This window comes from Sorex araneus, chromosome 9, assembly GCF_027595985.1.
Source record: "Sorex araneus isolate mSorAra2 chromosome 9, mSorAra2.pri, whole genome shotgun sequence".
In the NCBI taxonomy this organism is placed as follows: domain Eukaryota; kingdom Metazoa; phylum Chordata; class Mammalia; order Eulipotyphla; family Soricidae; genus Sorex; species Sorex araneus.
This window is the reverse complement of record NC_073310.1, coordinates 41,272,884-41,292,668: the sequence shown is the minus strand read 5'-3', so window position 1 is coordinate 41,292,668 and position 19,785 is coordinate 41,272,884.

Here is a 19,785-nt window from a genome sequence, read left to right as displayed (position 1 = left end):
AACACTCAATTGAGTGCATGTGCCAAGCACTATTCTAGGTTGAATCTAAATGTTAGATGTCAAAATCAGGACTTCTGGACCACGTTGATGGCTCAAAGGGCTAAAGTGCATGCTTTGCACACTAAACCTGCGCTTGGTCCCCAGCACTGTATGGTTCCACTAGATGGCCCTGGTTGTCCCCAAGCACCGCTGGTGAAACCCCTGTAACTAACAGTAAGGAGATAATAAATAAAACTCTGATGCCTGAACCTAAATTAAATCAGTGGCTAAAGCATTGAGAGGAAAGAGAAAGGGACTAGATACTAAGAAGCAAAATCTTCAGAAATTTGTAAACAAATTGGCACTTGAGGGAGAAAATGTCTAGGGATGATAAGCTGACACCATGCTCTGAATATAAATGTAGCCCCACAGCCTTGCCCAGGCATCTTCATTTGGGGGTCACCAGGACCCAGTAATGATGGACACAAAGCCCAATCCATTTGTGTGTACTGATGGTAAGTGGACACCTAGCTGGTGGCAGGAAGTTAGACTTAAACCCCATTAGTCAGCACCCTCCCTTCCATGATGAAAGCCCCAGCCTGTAATATAAATATCACCTCAACTTGCTTGACAGGGCTTTGTGGTTTCTAGCCTCACCTTGTCTGCCCTAGGAAGTAAACTGAGGAGGAAATTATGCATGGTTTCCCTAAGGAGATTTTTACCTTTGTCTCTAGCTTTATTTGTCAAGTTCTCACTACCAACATCTACATGACAAGGAATAGCTTTACAAATAGTGCTAGACAGTAACCTAAGCTTCTCTGCCATTGAGCTGCCCCTTTAAGCCTGTTTCCCTAAGATATTTTCCCTTAATTGAAGAGCAAAGCAGGGTGGAGAAAATACTTCTTCTGTGTTGGAATGATAGTACAGGTAGGATGCTTGCCTTGCATGTGGCTAACCCGGATTTGATCTCTGGCAGCAGGGACAGGAGTAACTTTGCTGAGTGAAGGCCAAAAATAGAAGAAACTTCACCTATCAGCCTGGCAAACTTTGGAGTCCATGGTCACAGTGATCAGATTCACTTTCCCATGAGTCTAGTTCCCTGCCAACTAGGGACTGTGGAGCCACGGATAGGTAGGTCATAGGATGTGAAGCCCAAGAATAGGACCACAATGTGATGCTAAAGCACCTCTAACCTACGAGAGGGACTGGGCTGATGGATAAAATTGGATCCAAAACCAAGAGACAATAAGCAAAGTTAGCAAGTGGAATTAAGTTCATTTAGAAGGGTAGAAAGGAAGAAACTTGTAAAGAATTCTTAGAATCTTCCTATGAATATGGAAAGCTATTAGAGCTACTTTCCTAAATACAAACAGCTTATATGGCAATGGCCCTACAGTTCATGAAATAGAAGCGGTAGAGAATGATAATAAAGTGGGTCAGGATTTAAAGACTTGCACTATAGCAAGTTATAATCTTTGCATTCATTTATTTAAAAAGCTTTTATTGGTCTGGAGCAATAGTATAGTGGGTTAGGACAACCTGGGATCAATCCTCAGCGTCCCATAAGGTCCCCTGAGCAATTCCAGGAATAATTCCTGAGTGCAGAGCAAGAAGTAACCCCTGAGCATCACCAGGTGTGACTCAGAAAGAAGAAAAAAAGGTTTTATTAATTATCTACCTGCACATAAAACAATAGGTAGCAACTTCAGATTGCCACATGAATGGAATAAATGGATGAAGAAGGTGCAATGGGAGGTGGCCTTGAACCCATATATAACTTCTGGTGGAGTATTATGCCTAATTACAAGAATGACACATATATAATTTATTTTAATGATGTTACTAAAGATGGTAATTTTGAATTAAGTATACACTCATTAAGGGTATTATTCATGGTTATAAAGTGGTAGATTTCGTTTGACTATTCACCTACTGATCCAACTCTAAGCTTTAATAGATGAATCCAGTCAGGAGGCTCACCTTCATGATGAAGCCTAGTTCTGTAGAGAAGTCTCCAGTTCGGTTGGCTTTGGCCATTTGTTGTTCTCTTACTGCCTATCTTGGGTATAATCATGTTGTGTATGTGTAGAAGTATGTTGCTTATTTTTCAGGTTTGCTATTTTGGGGAGCCACACCTGGCAATGCTCAGGGATTGCTTTTGGCTCTATACTTAGGAATCACTCCTGGTGGTGCTCAGGGGACCATAGGATGAGGCAAATGCCCTACCAGCAGTACTATCACTCCAGCCCCATATTTGTTTTTCTTTATTTTTAACTCGGAAAATTTTGTTTGTTTGTTTTTGGGGCTACAGTCGGTGGTTCTCAGGGCTTACTTTCCTGGTTCTGCGCTCAGGCATTGCTCCTGGTGGGATTTGGGGAACCATATGGGGTGCCAGGGGTCAGGTTGGTCACACGCAAGGTGATGTAGTCATAGGTATAGGTATATAATTTATTTATACATCTAAAATAATGTTCTACATGAATACAGCAAAATGGATCTGAGTCATAGAAATTTTAGCATAGTATTATTTTTTCTCTAACTATTACAGTGTTTTAAGTAAAATGGTTCCCTTTTTTGGTCTCTGTTTATAAGTTCTTCTGTTTACAAGAACAGACAAGAGGAAGTATTACATTATGTTTGAGTTTCCTTTAATAAAGACATGACAAACGTTTGAGGTCTCACAGGGAAACCAAACAATTCAATTCTTAATGAAACTTCTTGAACTTTTGTTCTGGATGATAGACTTTTGCAAACTGGACTTTTCAGTGCTGTTTTGGTTTGTTCTGAAGAGTGCACTTGTGAAATACAGTAGCTGACATTCTTACAGAAGGGTTTGAAGTGAAATTGTTTATATCGTGAGGAAAAAATTCTACTAAAATATTTAACTGACAGATCTAGGAAAGCTGATACAGTTGTCATAGAGCTAATGTATCAAAAACACCAGAGTGAAAATTGGGAAGGGAGAGATAAGAGCATCTGGTCTCTGCATTTCTGTGTTAATAACACAGAGATGTAGCACATTCTAGGCAAAAGAAACAACCTCAGTAGTCCAAAAATACCCCAGTTGTCATTTGGGGGCTTTTCTGGAATAATAAAACATTCATTTTCAATATTTAAGTGTTTCCTTCTGAAGACAGACAATATATAATTAGCTTGTTACTAGGGACCGTGATAAATCATAAGGCTTTTTACTTCTTTCCTCTATGAATGAGTTTTCTTGATAAAAACAAAAACTCTCTTTCAACATCACCTGAGGATCTCACTATTCCTGTGTGTTACTATGACTTCATAATAAATTACCCGACAATGTAATGGCTCAAAGCACAATAACCATCATAAATAATCTCTCCCTATTACTATGATCAAAATTTCATATGAGCAAGATAGACAGTTTAACAGGTAAGGTACTGGCCTTTCATGCAATTGACCTGGGTTCAATCCTTGTCACAGCATCATAGCCCCCTGAGCACTGCCAGGAATGATCCCAAAACACAGAGACAGGAATAAGCCCCGAATACAGCTGGGGTTTACTGTAGTCCAGAACAAAGTTTACACTGAAAAAAAAATTGATCTGGTTTCTGGCGAACAATGCCTGGGCATCAACTGGAAGGCCCAAATGTGGCAGTCTGTATCATCCGAAGGATCCTACTCTCACACCCATTACAGCAGTTAATGTTTACTGGTGGACTGGGAGCCGGCTGGGGTTTTCTGCTTTAATATCCTCACTAGATCCTTCTATACAAACTGGGTTTCCTCACACTATGATGCTTCAGTTCTATAGGGAAGTCTTCCGAAAGGGAGAACTATGCTTTTTATGACCTAGCTTTCAGAGTTGCATAGTTTGTGACTCTTTGCTCAACACCAAAGCCAGGGGTAATCATAAGACAGAGAGGGAACATAAATCCTACCTTTCTGTGAAAGAACTGTAAGCCTTTCTGTAAGAAGTCTCTAGATGGCAGGTGTATATATATATATGCACACCCACCTTTAGAAAATACAATCTTTCATCCTCTGCAACTTGAAAGCTATTGGAGATTCACTGTGTATTTAGTGCATTATTTTATTTTATTTTTATTTTTTATTTAATCACCATGTGAAAAGTTACAAAGCTTTCAGGCTTAAGTCTCAGTCATACAATGATCAAACACCCATCCCTTCACCAGTGCACATGAACCCCAGTATACCCCCCATCCTACTTACCCCCACGGCCTGTGTGTGGCTGATGATTTTCACTTTATTTTGATTACATTCAATATTTCAACAGAAAACTCACTATTATTACTTGGAATTTTCCCCCAACAATAAGACCTGCTGAAAAAGCATCATTTGATAATTTGTTTTCCATTGCTGAGAATGAAGGGCATATGAGGTCGTGCGGCTGCTTTTGCGGCCGCGTGGTTTTGGATTTCTGATATTTTAGTAATTAAGTCCAGAGAAATTTCTGCCAGAAGTCGCATCATTGCAATCTTGTACCTCTGTTTAGTGGGCCTTATAAGATGGCAGTCACCATGCCACCGGAGAAAGGAAAGGCTGAGAGAGAGAAACCTTTTCCCTCCTGGGGCGGTATGGGGCCGTAGGTTAGGTCACAGTCTAGAGACATTTCTGCAAGAAGCCGCTGGGTGTCAAAAGTAGTTAGTTGGCCTCCGGGATCATGGGTGTTCAGAAACAGACGAGCCGTTCGTGTGTGGCCGCTCAGGGTCACATCTGGGTGGAGAGCGGCCTAGTGCATGATTTTAATTTAAATATATTGTATTTTTAAAACAACTCATGTGATGGGGGCTGGAGCGATAGCACAGCAGGTAGGGCATTTGCCTTGCACGCGGCCGACCTGGGTTCGATCCTCGGCATCCCATATGGTCCCCCAAGCACTGCCAGAAGTAATTCCTGAGTGCAAAGCCAGGAGTAACCCCTGAGCATTGCTGGGTGTGACCCAAAAAGCAAAAAAAAAAAAAACTCATGTGCAAAATTTGAAAAATAAGAAAATTAAATAGTACTATATAGCTTCTCCTCCCCAACTATCCACAGAGAGGATGAAAGCTTTCAATTAGTCACGTTTACAATTTCCCCTTGTGCTTCTTCCCATTGCTTTTCCCCACAAAGTTTTTTCTTGTGGGGGAGCAGAGGTTTGTGTGTCATATCCAGTGGTCACTCCTGGTAGTGCTTGGGGGGATTCTTTTGTGTGAAGATCAAACAGAGGCTGACTACATGAAAGGTAAGCTCCATAACTCCTATACTGACTCTCAGGCCTCTAGCCTCAAATTTTAATGAAAAAATTTACAAAATAAAAGTAAAATGATTTACTCTCCAGAAATATTCATAAAATAGTAATATTTTGAATATTTTCTAATAAGTAATTCCCTAAACCCATAGAAACCACAGAGTCAACAACACTAAAATCACAAGACCCAAACTTTAGTAACTAAATTTATAAGGTGTTTATTAAGATGGCAGGCTGGGGCTGGGGTGAGGGGTAGGAGAGAGAACCTGTCAACAATGGTGGAGGAAAGCTTGATGGCAGGATTGGTGATGGAACACTGTATGTCAAAAACCAAACTGTGAATAATTTTGTAAGTTAGTGTGCCTTAATAAAATGTAGAATAAAAAAGTTAACATATATCATAATACTGGCCTAGAATCATCACTGTCATCACTGTCATCGCGTTGATCATCGATTTGCTTGAGTGGGCACCAGTAAAGTCTCCATTCATCCTAGCCCTGAGGTTTTAGCAGCCTCTCTTTACTCATTCTTTCCAGCGGTGCCTCATTGGAGGCTCTTTCAGGGTAAGGGGAATGAGACCCATCATTGTTACTGTATTTGGCATATTGAATACGCCACGGAGAGCTTGCCAGGCTCTGCCGTGTGGGCAGGATGCTCTCAGTACCTTGCAAGGTTCTCTGAGAGGAAGAACTAGGCTAAAGTAAAATGACTTAAATTTGTCCATTTCGGGACTACATTAAACTAAAAAGCTTCTGCACCGCAAGAGATACATTGACCAGAATCCAAAGACTATCCACAGAATGGGAAAGGATATTTACACAATACCCATCAGATAAGGGGTTGATATCAATGGTATATAAAGCACTGGTTGAACTCTACAAGAAGAAAACATCCAACCCCATCAAAAAATGGGGCGAAGAAATGAACAGAAACTTTACCAAGGAAGAAATACGAATGGCCAAAAGGCACATGAAAAAGTGCTCTGCATCACTAATCATCAGAGAGATGCAGATCAAAACAACCATGAGATACCACCTCACACCACAGAGACTAGCACACATCCAAAAGAACAAAAGCAACCGCTGTTGGAGAGGATGTGGGGAGAAAGGGACCCTTCTTCACTGCTGGTGGGAATGCCGACTGGTTCAGCCCTTCTGGAAAACAATTTGGACGATTCTCAAAAAATTAGATATTGAATTCCCATTTGACCCAGCAATACCACTGCTGGGAATATATCCCAGAGAGGCAAAAAAGTACAATCGAAACAACATCTGCACATGTATGTTCATCGCAGCACTGTTTACAATAGCCAGAATCTGGAAAAAACCCGAATGCCCCAGAACGGATGACTGGTTGAGGAAACTTTGGTACATCTATACAATGGAATACTATGCAGCTGTTAGAAAAAAGGAAGTCAAGAATTTTGTAGTTAAGTGGATGGGCATGAAAAGTTTCATGCTGAGTGAAATGAGTCAGAAAGAGAGAGACAGACATAGAAAGATTGCACTCATCTATGGTATATAGAATAACAGAGTGGGAGACTATCACCCAAGAACTGTAGAAATAAGTACCAGGAGGTTGACTCCATGGCTTCGAGGCTGGCCTCACGTTCCGGGGAAAGGTCAACTCAGAGAAGCGATCACCAACTACATTGTAGTCGAAGGCCATGTGGGGGAAGGGAGTTGCGGGCTGAATGAGGGCTAGAGACTGAGCACAGCGGCCACTGAACACCTTTATTGCAAACCACAACAGCTAATTAGAGAGAGAGAACAGAAGGGAATGCCTTGCCACAGTGGCAGGGTGGGGTGGGGGGGAGATGGGATTGGGGAGGGTGGGAGGGACGCTGGGTTTACGGGTGGTGGAGAATGGGCACTGGTGAAGGGATGGGTTCCCGAACTTTGTATGAGGGAAGTATAAGCACAAAAGTGTATAAATCTGTAACTGTACCCTCACGGTGATTCTCTAATTAAAAATAAATAAAATTAAAAAAAAATTTGTCCATTTCTCAATTTATTACTGATTTTGTAGGGATTTTTGTTTATTTTGTTTTGGCGCCAGACCTGCTTATCTCTGGGGTTATTGCTGGCTCTACACTCAGAAATCACACCTAGTGGTGGCTGGCAGAACATATGGGATGCTTGGATTTATTTATTTATTTTGCTTTTAGTCACACCTGGGGATGCACAGGGATTACTCCTGGATCTTCACTCAGGAATTACTCCTGGCAGTGCTCGGTGGACTCTATGGGAGGAGGGAATCGAACCCAAGGCAAACGCCTTACCCGCTGTGCTATCACTCCAGGCCCAAAGAGCATTCTGTTCTGAGTCAAATGTTGCATGACATCAAGAGAAAGGAAGGAAGGAATGAAGGAAGGAGGCTGACACAGATTCAATCCCTGGCATCCTATATATTCCCCTGAGGACTGCCCTGAGTGATCCCTGAGAACAGAGCCAGGAGTAAGCCCTGAGCACAGCCAGGAGTGTTCCCCCTCTACCTCCCCCAAAAAATCAAGATCAAGAAAAGCAACTAGGTGATGGCCCTGTTAACTGAAGGTATCATTTTACAGCATATGCCTAGCAGCAGAGTTGCATCCTGCACCTGGCTCAGGTGAGGTCCCGGGTTGGATCCCCAGGACGGCCCACACACCACGTCGGTCCAGCGGCATCACGTGGCATCCCGGGGCGCTCCCCGAGGAGCACCCACGCTTGAGATCCGTCACACGGCGGGAACACGGACTTTGGGCTTCGCTGTCGGAGGCGGAGCTGGTCCCTGCGTGCCCACCAATCAGCGGCAGGCAGGCTTTCCTACACAGAATCAGATTGGCCCCCGCGGTGTGAGGCATACCTGTGCTTTCCAAAGCGATTTGCGAACCAAAGAGCAGCATAGCAAGGCTCAAGAGTGTCCTTGTTGTGTTTGTTTGTTTGTTTGTTTGTTTGTTTGTTTGTTTTGTTTTCCAATCGCTCCCTAAAGGAATAAACTGCCGCTGAAATTTGAATCCTGGAGTTATGCAAGTAACCCTTGGTACTTGACTTGTTGGTCGCAGTCCTGCAGCCCTGTATAGGTTTTAATTTTTAATTAAAAAAAACCTTTTTTGCGGGGGCGGGGCTTTTTGGGTCACATACCGTGATGCCCAGGGCTTACTCCTGACGGTGTTTGCGGGACCATATGGGATGCTGAGGATCCAACATGAGTCTGCCACGTGCAAGGCAAACATCCTACCTACTGGACTATTGCTCAGGCCCAGAGGTTTTATTTTTCATTCTGCTTGGTTTTGTTTTATTGTTTGGTTTGGGGGCCACAGCTAATGATGCTCAAGGGTAGCTCCGGGCAGTGCTCAGGGGACCATTGCAATATGGGGGTCAAACACAGGCCTCCCATTGCAAACGGGGTCCCAGAATATTTCTATTGAAAAATGTATTTTCTAAGCATGAGGAAAGTATCCTAAATAATTTGAGTATTATCAGAAAATAAAACTAGTTTCATAGTATCAAATATATATATTGCTTTTTGGGTCACACCCGATGATGCTCAGGGGTTATTCCTGGCTCTGTACCCAGGAATCATTCTTGGCGGTGCTCGGGGGACCATATAGGATGCTGGGGATCGAACCCGGGTCGGCTACGTGCAAGGCAAACACCCTCCCCGCTGTGCTATCGCTCCATCCATATACTTTATATTTTAATGTCTTCAAAAGCCAAAGAAGTGGCTCAGTGGTAGAACATGTGTGAAGCTCTGGCTTCAATTACTGGCAACACACACACACACACACACACACACACACACACAGAGTCTTCACTTCCTTTAACACCATCTTGTAAAGCTTTGTTTTTACAAACTCAGCACTAGGGCTGGAAAGATAGCACAAGAGTCAAGGCACTTGCCTTGTGTACAGCTGACCCGGTTGGATCCCTAATACCAACTATGGTTCCCTACTCACTTCCAGCCAGTGGTGGTCCCTGAGAACAAAGCCAGGAGTAAACCCTGAGCATGGCCTGCATAACCACAAGCCAAAACCAATAAAAAAGATAATAATAATAAGTATCCAATAAAAATAAGAATCAAATCAAGATTCAGTCAACATTTGGTATCTGGGTGGCTGGCTTTGACTGGAGTTGTGACATGGATGGTTATACCTTAGTACCCAAGATTGTCCACTTGTGGCCTTGTGCTATGATTCCTGTCTTCCCACAGACCTGTGGGAAATATCTAATTTATTCATTACAACTAATAGTTTCTGGGCACTTACTGTGAGCTTTATAGTATTTCAAAAATACAGATACAGTAATGCTCTTTTGGAGTTTACATTCTAGACTGAGATTAAAATAGAATGAACATTGAGGGCGGGGGATGTAAGTCAGTGGTGTGCAAGCAGCATGCCTTGCATATCCTTACATATGTGAAGTCCTGGGTCCAATCCCCAAGCCTGCAAAAAAAAAAAAAAAAAAAAAAGAAAGAATATTGGAAAGTTAGCAGTCCATTTTATTTCAGAGAAAACAGCGTGTTTTGGAAATTGTATTTCCCCATTGATTTAACTGGGAGTTTTTATGGATTTCACTGAATGAAATAAGTTATGCCAGCTTGAAAGAGAGCGGGGGGGGAAGAAAAGTTAGCAGTGTAGGAGCTGAAGCTATAGTACAGTGGGTAGGGCACTTACCTTGATCCCAGGCTCTATATATGATCGCTTGAACCCCACCAGGAGTAATCCCTGAGTGCTAGAGCCCTGAGTACTACCAGGTGTGGCCCCAAGACAAATAAAAGCTAAAGACATCTTCATGGATGAAACACCACTGACAAAGCAAGTGGAAACAAAGATAAGCAAATGTGACTAAATTAAATTAAGAAGCTTCTGTATCTCAAAGGAAAAGATTTCCAGGATACAAAGAAAGCCCAGGGAATGGGAGAAATTATTTATAAACCCTCATCTGATAAGGGGTTAATATCCAAGATACATAAAGTATTGGTAGAACTTTACAAGAAAAAAACTTCCAACACCGTAAAAAAATGAAGAAAAGAGAAGAACAGAAACTTCTTCAAAGAAGAAATACAAATGACCAAAAGGCAAATGAAAAAAACGTTCCACATCACGAATTATCAGAACGATGCAAATCAAAACAATGAGGTCATCTTACACCACAGAGACTGGCACACATTGAAAAAGAACAATAACAACCAGTGCTGGCAGAAATAGGGTAGAAAGGGACTTTCATTTACTGCTGGTCGGGAATGCTGATTGGTCCAGCTTTTTGAAAAAAACAATATGGACATTACTCAAGAAAACCTAAAAATTGAGCTTCTCTATAACCCAGCAATACTGCTCCTTAGAATATACCTTCGAGGCCCCAAAACACACAGTAGAAAAACCATCTGTATGTTTATGTTCACTGCAGCCCTATTTACAATAGCAGACTCTGGAAACAACCCAAGTGTCTAACAACAGTCGAGTGGATAAAGAAACTATGGTATATCTAAACAATGGAATACTACATAGCTGTTAGGAAAAGTGAACTCATGAAATTTTCTTGTACATGGATAAACACGGTGAATGAAATGAGTCAGAGGGGGGAGGACAGACATAGAATGATTACACTTATTTACAGCATATGTTTTTAAAAAGTATAAGAATAATACCCATAAACAATAGGAATGAGGGCCAGGAGGACTTGTCCATGGTAGGAAGCTGGCCACAAAATAGTAGTGGGGGAGGAGAGTGTAGTTAGGACAGAGAAGGGGCCATTATGACAAAGGCAGTTGAAAATTTTCACACTGGACAAGAACTGAGTGCTGAAAGGAGGTAAAGTGATCTGCATGATATCCTTTCAGTAACAGTATTGCAAACCCATTGTTCATTGTTCATCGATTAGCGGGCACCAGTAATGTCTCCATTTTGAAACTTGTTACTGTTTTTGGCATATTGAATACGCCATGGGTAGCTGCCAGGTTCTGCCGTGCAGGCAGGATACTCTCGGTAGCTTGCCGGGCTCTCCAAGAGGGACAGAGGAATCGAACCTGGGTCGGCCGAGTGCAAGGCAAACACCCTACCCGCTGTGCTATTGCTCCAGTGCAAACCACAGTGTCTAAAAGAAAAAAAATAGAGAAGTAAAAGTGTCTGTCACAGAGGCAGGCTGGGGTGGAGGGGTGAAAGGGAAACTAAGGGCAATGGTGGTGGGAAATTTACATTGTTGAAGGGACGGGTGTTGGAATATTGTATAACTGAAATTCAATCATGAGCTACTTTGTAACTGTGTATCTCAGTGGTTAAAATAAATTTTAAAAAAGTGTAATATAAATACGAGATCATAATTTTAGGTTAAAAGACTGAAGCAAATCTTGAACAAAAACCTCATTTATACAAATAAAATGGATTTGGATTAAAATAAAATTATTTCTGTCCTGTATAATTTGACAAGCGTAATGAAGACATCAGCTGTACACAGAATGGCAATGTTGGAGTTTAGAGTATATCAAAACACGATATCAAGAAACATTTAATTTTCTAAATACTTAATAAGTGAGAAACCCAGAGTAAAATACAGAGACAGTGAGACACGAAGAGTTTCAAATAGGAAGGCGACTTAGAAATTTTATCTCAGGGCTGGAGAGATCGTGTATCAGGTAAGGCCTTGTAAATGGCCGACCCAGGTTCTAACCCCAGCACCCTGTGTGGACCCCAAACACCTCTAGGAATGATTCCTGGGTGAAGAGACAGAAGTAACCTCTGAGCATCTCCAGGTGTGGCCCCAGAAACAAAAAATAAAAATGAAAAGAATGAAATACATCTGTTTAAAAACAGACAAAAAAATGGGGCTGGAGAGGTAGTAGAGCTGATAAGGTTGTTGTTTTGCACTCGGCCAATCTAGGTTTGATATCCAGCATCCTATATGTTTCCCTGGAGCTTGCCAGGAGTGATTTCTGAGTGCAGAGTCAGAAGTAATCCCTGGGTACTATTGGGAATGTTCCCCCCCAATTCCCCCCCAAATCCCCCCCAAAAAAATTCCATCTCATCCAGATTCTACATTTTTATTGATCATGATATGGCATTCATTTTAGAGGAATCTATATGAAGCTTAAGTCTCTAGACACATGTGGTTTCCATATGTAGAAAACTTATTTTGAAATCTTACACATTAGATAAGACAATGGAAACCTTGTCCTAACCTTGATTTCTCATCTTCCAGTTTCATGGCTTTTCCTGTTTTGTGTGTGTATATGTGGGGGGTGGGGGGGTAGAGGAGAACTAGTGGGATAAATGCTGTATAACAGTGATTTTAACCCTTCTGCAGATTGCTCTTAAGCTGCCAGAAGTGGATTTTCTCCAGCAACATGATCTGATTATAAGCAAAACTGAAATGTAGATCTTTAGGGAACCTTTCCCCTGGAGCAGCTGAAAAGCATTGTGTGTTCCTGTCTTTGGCGTTAAAACACCCTGGAACTATTGTTGTGGATTGGGCACCAAGATTTAAGGATTTTATTCTTCCAGTTTTACCATGCTAAGTGCTGCTGGCTCTCAGAAAAATTGAGGACAAGTGCCTTCTGTTACTTAAGGAAAGTCTGCTTGGCAAGAGGATCTGTGCTGCTGGCAATAAATCGAAGTCATTTGTTCACTTATGACTAGTGTCCCTGTATTCAGGAGCAGTTGTTCTAATGATGGCATGAGAATAGTGAAGTGTTGTCTGTTGGGAAAATAGTTGGTGTGAAAAGCATATATTCTGACAAAAATAACTGTACCCAAATGAAACAGGAAGATAATTAAGCTAGATTTTTAGTTTATGGCTGGACTTTGGGGTAGTAAACAAGGAAATGAGGATTTGAAGAAATAACTGATTAATCTTCATAGATTTAAAAATAGAGCATTTGTTTAATGCCAAAAGCTGTTCTAAAATGTCACATTTGTTAAGTCATTTAATTTTTACAATAAGCCTAAAATGTCTCTTTGCATTTTGCAAATGTAGAAAATGAGGCACGGAGCAGTTAACTTGCTCAAAGTGACAACTAGAAAATTTTAGTCATTATAGTAGTTAATAAAATATCAGCTACCTTTGTAGATCCCTTTAATTTTTTGTTTCCATATTGGAAGCATTATGAAAGATTCAGTATAATTACAAAGTGTAGTAAATCTGAATCAGTTTTTTCTTTTACTTGTTTGGTTTTTGCTTTGAGAACCATATCCTGCAAGTGGTCAGTGGCTATCCCTGGCTCTTTTGCTCAGGACTAACCCTTGGAGGTACTCAGGGGACAATATGTGGTATCCTGGATTCAAATTAGGGTGGGCATATTCAAGGCAAATACACCTTATCTCCTATCGTCTCCTGCAAGTTTGAATCTTTTCACTAAATCTTTAAACTGTTCAAGAGCCCCTCCTAATTAGATCCCATCACTGTCCTTGATTATATGCAAACATCAGGCTTTTTGTCTTATTTTGTGTTTGGTCCACACCAGGCAGTGACAGGGCTGACTCCTGGTTATGTATGTTTTCAGCGATCACTCCTGGCAGGTTTGGGGGAAAATACGGGGTACTGGGGATGAATCTGAGTCTGCTGCATGCAAAGCAAGTGCCTCACCAGTGTCCCTGAAGCCATCAGTTTTATCTTTCTCCTACAAGATGATAAACAACAACAAAAAATTAAGCGAAAAGGTGACTGAATAAAGGTAGCACTGTTGTCCCATTGTTCATTGATTTGCTCGAGCGGGCCCCAGTAGCATCTCCATTGTTGTTACTGTTTTTGGCATATCGAATATGCCATGGATAGCTTGCCAGGCTCTGCTGTGCAGGTGGGATACTCTCGGTAGCTTGCCAGGCTCTCTGAGAGGGACAAAGGAATCGAACCCGGGACGGCTGCGTGCAAGGCAAACACCCTACCCGCTGTGCTATTGCTCCAGTCCGAATAAAGGTATTGAGTCAGATTCTCTTCTCTTGGGGGTGGGAGGGTGCAGGGGACGGTTTGAGCCATGCCCAGCTGTGCTCAGGGCTTACTCCTCCTCCTGCACTCAGGAATCCAGGTGGGCTCTAGGTACCATATGGTGTGCTTCAACCTGGGTTGCTGCATACAAGGCAAGCGCCCTACTGAATTCCAGTAATTTTAATGCTAAAAATCCTTTTGTGACTTATGTCTGCAGTTTATTCACTCATTAGGCTTCCATTACTGAAAACCTAATCTATAGCTTTAATAAAATAAGATTTTGCTTTGCAAAATGGAAAATACAGCACTTGAAAAACACAAATAATCCTCGACATTTTACACAATGGAATACTATTCAATTGTTAGAAAAGATAAAATCCTAACTTTTGCACAAATTGGAATGAATTGAAGGGCATTTTGTTAATGAAATAAGTCAGAGGGAGAAGGACAAAGCCTGGATGAGCTCACTCATGTGGAGGACAAAAAAATAAAGAAAGGGAATGGGCACTGTCCAGTGAAAAGAAATCTTTGGATTTGGAAGAACAAGATTTCCAAGGGTGGGGGAGGGAACAGGGATGGAGAAGAATAGAGTGGACAACATTAACAGTAGTAAAAAGATTAATTAAAATTAGTAAGTAGGGGCTGGAGTGATAGCACAGCGGGTAGGGCGCTTGCCTTGCACGCGGCCGACCCGGGTTCGATTCCCAGCATCCCATATGGTCCCCTGAGTACCGCCAGGGGTAATTCCTGAGTGCAGAACCAGAAGTGACCCCTGTGCATCGCCAGGTGTGACCCAAAAAGCAAAAAAAAAAAAAAAATAGTAAGTAGACTAGAGTGATAGCACAGCGGGTAGGGCGTTTGCCTTGCATGCGGCCGCAGCTGATCCAGGTTCGATTCCTTCGTCCCTCTCGGAGAGCCTGGCAAGCCACTGAGAGTATCCCAGTCACACGGCAGAGCCTGGCAAGCTACCCATGGTATTTTCAATATGCAAAAAACAGTAACAAGTCTCACAACGGAGACGTTACTGGGGCCCTCTTGAGCAAATCGATGAACAACGGGATAACAGTGCTACAGTGCTAAATGGGACCAGAGAGATAGTACAGAAAGAAGGCAGACCTTTACCCTGTGAGGCAGTTGGATGCCATGACTCTTGTTTAAGTACTGCATAGAGTGCCAAGAGCACCACTTGGGATTATGCACAAAGCCAGGAATAGCCCCTGAGCACTGCCAGGTGTGGGCCCCCAAATATAAATTAAATTTTAAAAATTCACTGCACAGGGGCTGGAGAGATAGCACAGCGGGTAGGGCATTTGCCTTGCACGCGGCCGACCCGGGTTCAAATCCCAGCATCCCATATGGTCCCCTGAGCATGGCCAGGGGTAATTCCTGAGTGCAGAGCCAGGAGTAACCCCTGTGAATCGCCAGGTGTGACCCAAAAAGCAAAAAAAAAAAAAAAAAAAAAAAAAAATTCACTGCACAAAAAAAAATAATTCAACCCAGTCAGTGGTCCAGAATTTTCCACCTTGCATTGACTGGAGTGCCATTTATTTTTCTTTTGGGTCATGTAAGATTATTGAAACCCAGGATGAAAAAATCTATCATCCTTGAAAGTTATTAGATAACCATGGTTTGAAATTTAAAAATTTAAAAATATATGTATAGATACATATTTATATATATGTATATGTATGTATATATATATATATATATAACTTCTGGGGACATGGAAAAGGGGTTAAGATGCATGCCTTACATGCACTGAACCCTGGATTGGTTCCAGCACCACAAATATTGCCAGGTGTGGTTCTGGAGACTGCCAAAAACCATCCAGATGACCCTGGTAGTTCCTGACACTATAGACCTGAGCAGCAGAGCTCAATTTGAGACATGGTTGGTCTCAAATTGAACCATGCAGCCCAGTTGGCTGAGAATCCCCACGAGAGGTCCTCTAGTCCCCTCAAGGGAGGAAGAGGTTTGGGCCACACCCAGAGATGCTCAGAGTTTACTCCTGGCTCTACACTGAGGGATTACTTCTGGCAGCGCTTGAGGGACCATATGGGATGCCCGGATCCAAGCGGGGTTGGCCCATGTGCAAGGCAATTACCCTTCCTGCTGTGCTATCACTCTAGCCCTGAATAATACTGTCTGTCCTGACAAAGTTCACGGTATAACCAGGAAGATGCCTTATAAAAAGTCATCAAAGTGCAGAGATGTGGTCATGGATCCTGAGCCCTATCCTATCTCAAGGCAACAGGCTTTTCAACCCTGTGTATCTAGCAATGTTGTTCCATCAATTCCCTTTGTCTGGGATGCCCCTTCCATTAGCTTGCTGCCAACACATCAGATAACAGCAGCAATTATAGTGTAGGTTTTTTTCTGGCTCATTAAGTTGGAAATGTTTTGTTTCCCTTTCATACTTTAACTGTGTTTCGTTTCCTATCTAATTATCCATGTTGATGCTTTAAGGTAGGCAGGGAGACAGACTTTATTTGTTTTGTTTACATTTGTGTCATAAAGGGTAATATATTTTCCTCTAATTAAAGAAAACAAGAGGGGCCGGAGTGATAGCACAGCGGGTAGGGCGTTTGCCTTGCACACGGCCGACCTGGGTTCGATCCCCGGCATCCCATATGGTCCCCCAAGCACCGCCAGGAGTAATTCCTGAGTGCAGAGCCAGGAGTAACCCCTGAGCATCGCTGGGTGTGACCCAAAAAGCAAAAAAAAAAAAAAAAAAAAAAAAAGAAAACAAGACAGGAACCCTGGAAGAAAACCCTGGGTTTCCTAAAACTTAATATGACTTTGAGCAAAATCCTCACTGAAACATGTAACAAGCTGGGTTAGGTCATTTATAAGGACACTGATTTTCATACTCTATTATCTCTAAGTAAAATTATATATTGGGTAGAATCAATGATGAGAGGCCAGAAAGAGAATACAGCGGGTAGGGTTCCTGCCTTGCACGCAGTTGACCTAGGTTCATTCCCTGGCACCCCATTATGGTCTGACAAGCCAGGAGTGATCCCTGAGTGCGGAGTCAGGAGTAAGCCCTGAGCACAGTCAGGTGTGGGGCACCAAAACAAGCAAACAAACAAAAATCAATGATGAGGGGTTATAGGAGATAGTATATGGGTTATAGGGTACATGCCTAGTACATGCCCAACCTGGGTTTGAATCCTGGCACCACGTGGTCCCAGCAACTAGAGATCTCCAGCACCACTAGAATAGCCTGTGTGTCCCTGGCACTGCAAAGCCTGAGCAGTCTCATATCCTCCTTGTCAGTAATCGCCAGTCAGAGATCCTTGAATGTCCTGAGCATTGCTTGGGAGACCCCTACTCCCTTTAACCCACCCTTAGCCCCACTCCCAAATAAAATTAATGATGAATATTTCCCAGCAGTAAAGCTCATGCCTTATATGCCGAAGACCTCAATTTGATCTCTAGTAGTGAAAAAAAAATCGATGGTGAATAGTCTAAGAGATACTTTGTACTTTGACAGAAGCAGAATCTGACAGAAGTTATGTAGAACATTCATCCCCCAAAATGAACACATTCCATACTTGCATCTATTTTTTTTCTTTTTGGGTCACACCAGCGATGCCCAGGGGTTACTTCTGGCACTACACTCAGGAATTACTCCTGCCAGGCTCAGGAGACCATAAGGGTTGCCAGGGATTGAACCCAGGTTGCCCACATGCAAGATAAATACCCTACCCACTGTACTGTTGCTCTGGCCCCCTGTATTGTTCTTTTTAATACAGCTTAAGTAAATCATCTGGTGCCCAACATAACATTGGCAATACAAAATATTTGGTAAATGGAGCTGGAGAGATAGAACAGTGGATGGGATGTTTGCCCAGGTTCAATCCCTGACATCCCATATGGTGCCCTGACTGGGGAATCTGAACAGTTAACTACGTGTAAGGCAAGTGCCCTACCTGCTGCACTGTTGCTCTGGCCTAAACCAAATGCTGCTTTAGAATCCACCGCATTTGTGTTGAGGCCAGTAGAGAAAACGGGAAACAATTCCCAAATACTTGACATTCTGTTTCTCCATTTGTAACATAAGATCTGTAGGCTAGGCTAGGCTATTGTGAGGTTCCCTTTTAATATTTATATTTTGCTTTGAATGGTGAAGGCAATTATATGTTCATTTAGCAAAAAATATTATCTTAGCACTTATTTTTTTTTTTTGCTTTTTGGGTCACACCTGGCGATGCACAGGGGTTACTCCTGGCTCTGCACTCAGGAATCACCCCTGGCGGTGCTCAGGGGACCATATGGGATGCTGGGAATCGAACCCGGGTCGGCCGCGTGCAAGGCAAATGCCCTACCCGCTGTGCTATTGCTCCAGCCCCTTTAGCACTTATTTTTGTGCGGCCTATATGTCCTGAAAGTTAGTGGAGAACAAGATTAATAAGTTCATTCATTAAACCAATTTTCAATCAGAGAAATTAGAGTGGGGTACTGCTTCCAAAAACCAATCTACAGAGTCCAAAGATAGTATAGCAGGTAAGGCCCTTCTTTTGAAAACAGCCAACCTGGGTCTGATCCTCGGGACCACATATGGTCCCTCAACCACTGCCAGGTCTAAGCCCTGAGCACCAGCAGGTGTGACCCCAGAACCAAACCAATGAAAGTAAAATGATCTCTAAAAAATGTGATAAAATGAAAGCTAGTAGGCCAAAAATTGATGAAAATGTAGCTCTGAGACAAAGGCATTGTCTGTATTTGAGACAGTGTCTTTTTTTGTTGTTGTTTTTTAATTTTTGTGAATCACTGTAAGGTATAGTTACAAACTGATGAACTTTCATGTTTGCAGTTCGTTTACATCCCTCCACCAGTGCCCATTCTCAAGTCAGTGTCTTTTTTTTGTTGTTGCTGTTGTCATTCAAGTGTGAAGGTTTCCCCCATTACTTTGTAAGACACTTCAGATATTTATAGCCCTTGAATTGTTTGAAATGATCTAAAATCCATGTCTCACCCTCTCCTAGGGTGCTTGATAGTTCAAGTAATGCATCTTGAAGAAAACATCTCAAATTGAGGCATTTGGACATGACCATTCCCAACAAAATAATTTCCTAAGCCTTTTACCAAAATGAAGGATGACCATATAGATAAAAAGGGAATGAAATTCTAAGGTGGGCATATACTTTCTGTTTGTTGTTGTTTTTGTTTGTTTGTTTCTTTTTGGGCCACACTGGTGTGCTCAGGCTTTTCTTGCTCTGTGCTCAGGGATCACTCCTGGTGGGCTGGGGGGACCATGTGGGATGGCCGGAATAGAATCTGGGTGGGCTATGGAAGGCAAGCTCCCAACAAGTTGTACTATCTTCCTGGCTCCCAACTTTCATTTCAACTTTACAACAGTTTAACAAGGGAAATAAGCAACAGTATCTTTTATTCTGAGAGAAAAGAGACTTAGGGCCTGAAGTAATTCCAATCAATGTGGCTAAAGAGGAGTGAAAATAATTAAAACAAGTGGTTTGGCTCCAGACAATTAATTGTGTTTTGACTACACAATGCTTTCTCCTATAAGGGAAAGCTTTGAAGCTGTATTTACCCAAATCCGGATGAGACAAGGCAATCCACAAGCATAAATAGATTCCATGGTCAACAACTTAGGGAAATCTGAACCCTACTTAAGACAGCAAAATATATCAATCTTCAGCCAAACTTCCTTGATTACCAAACCCA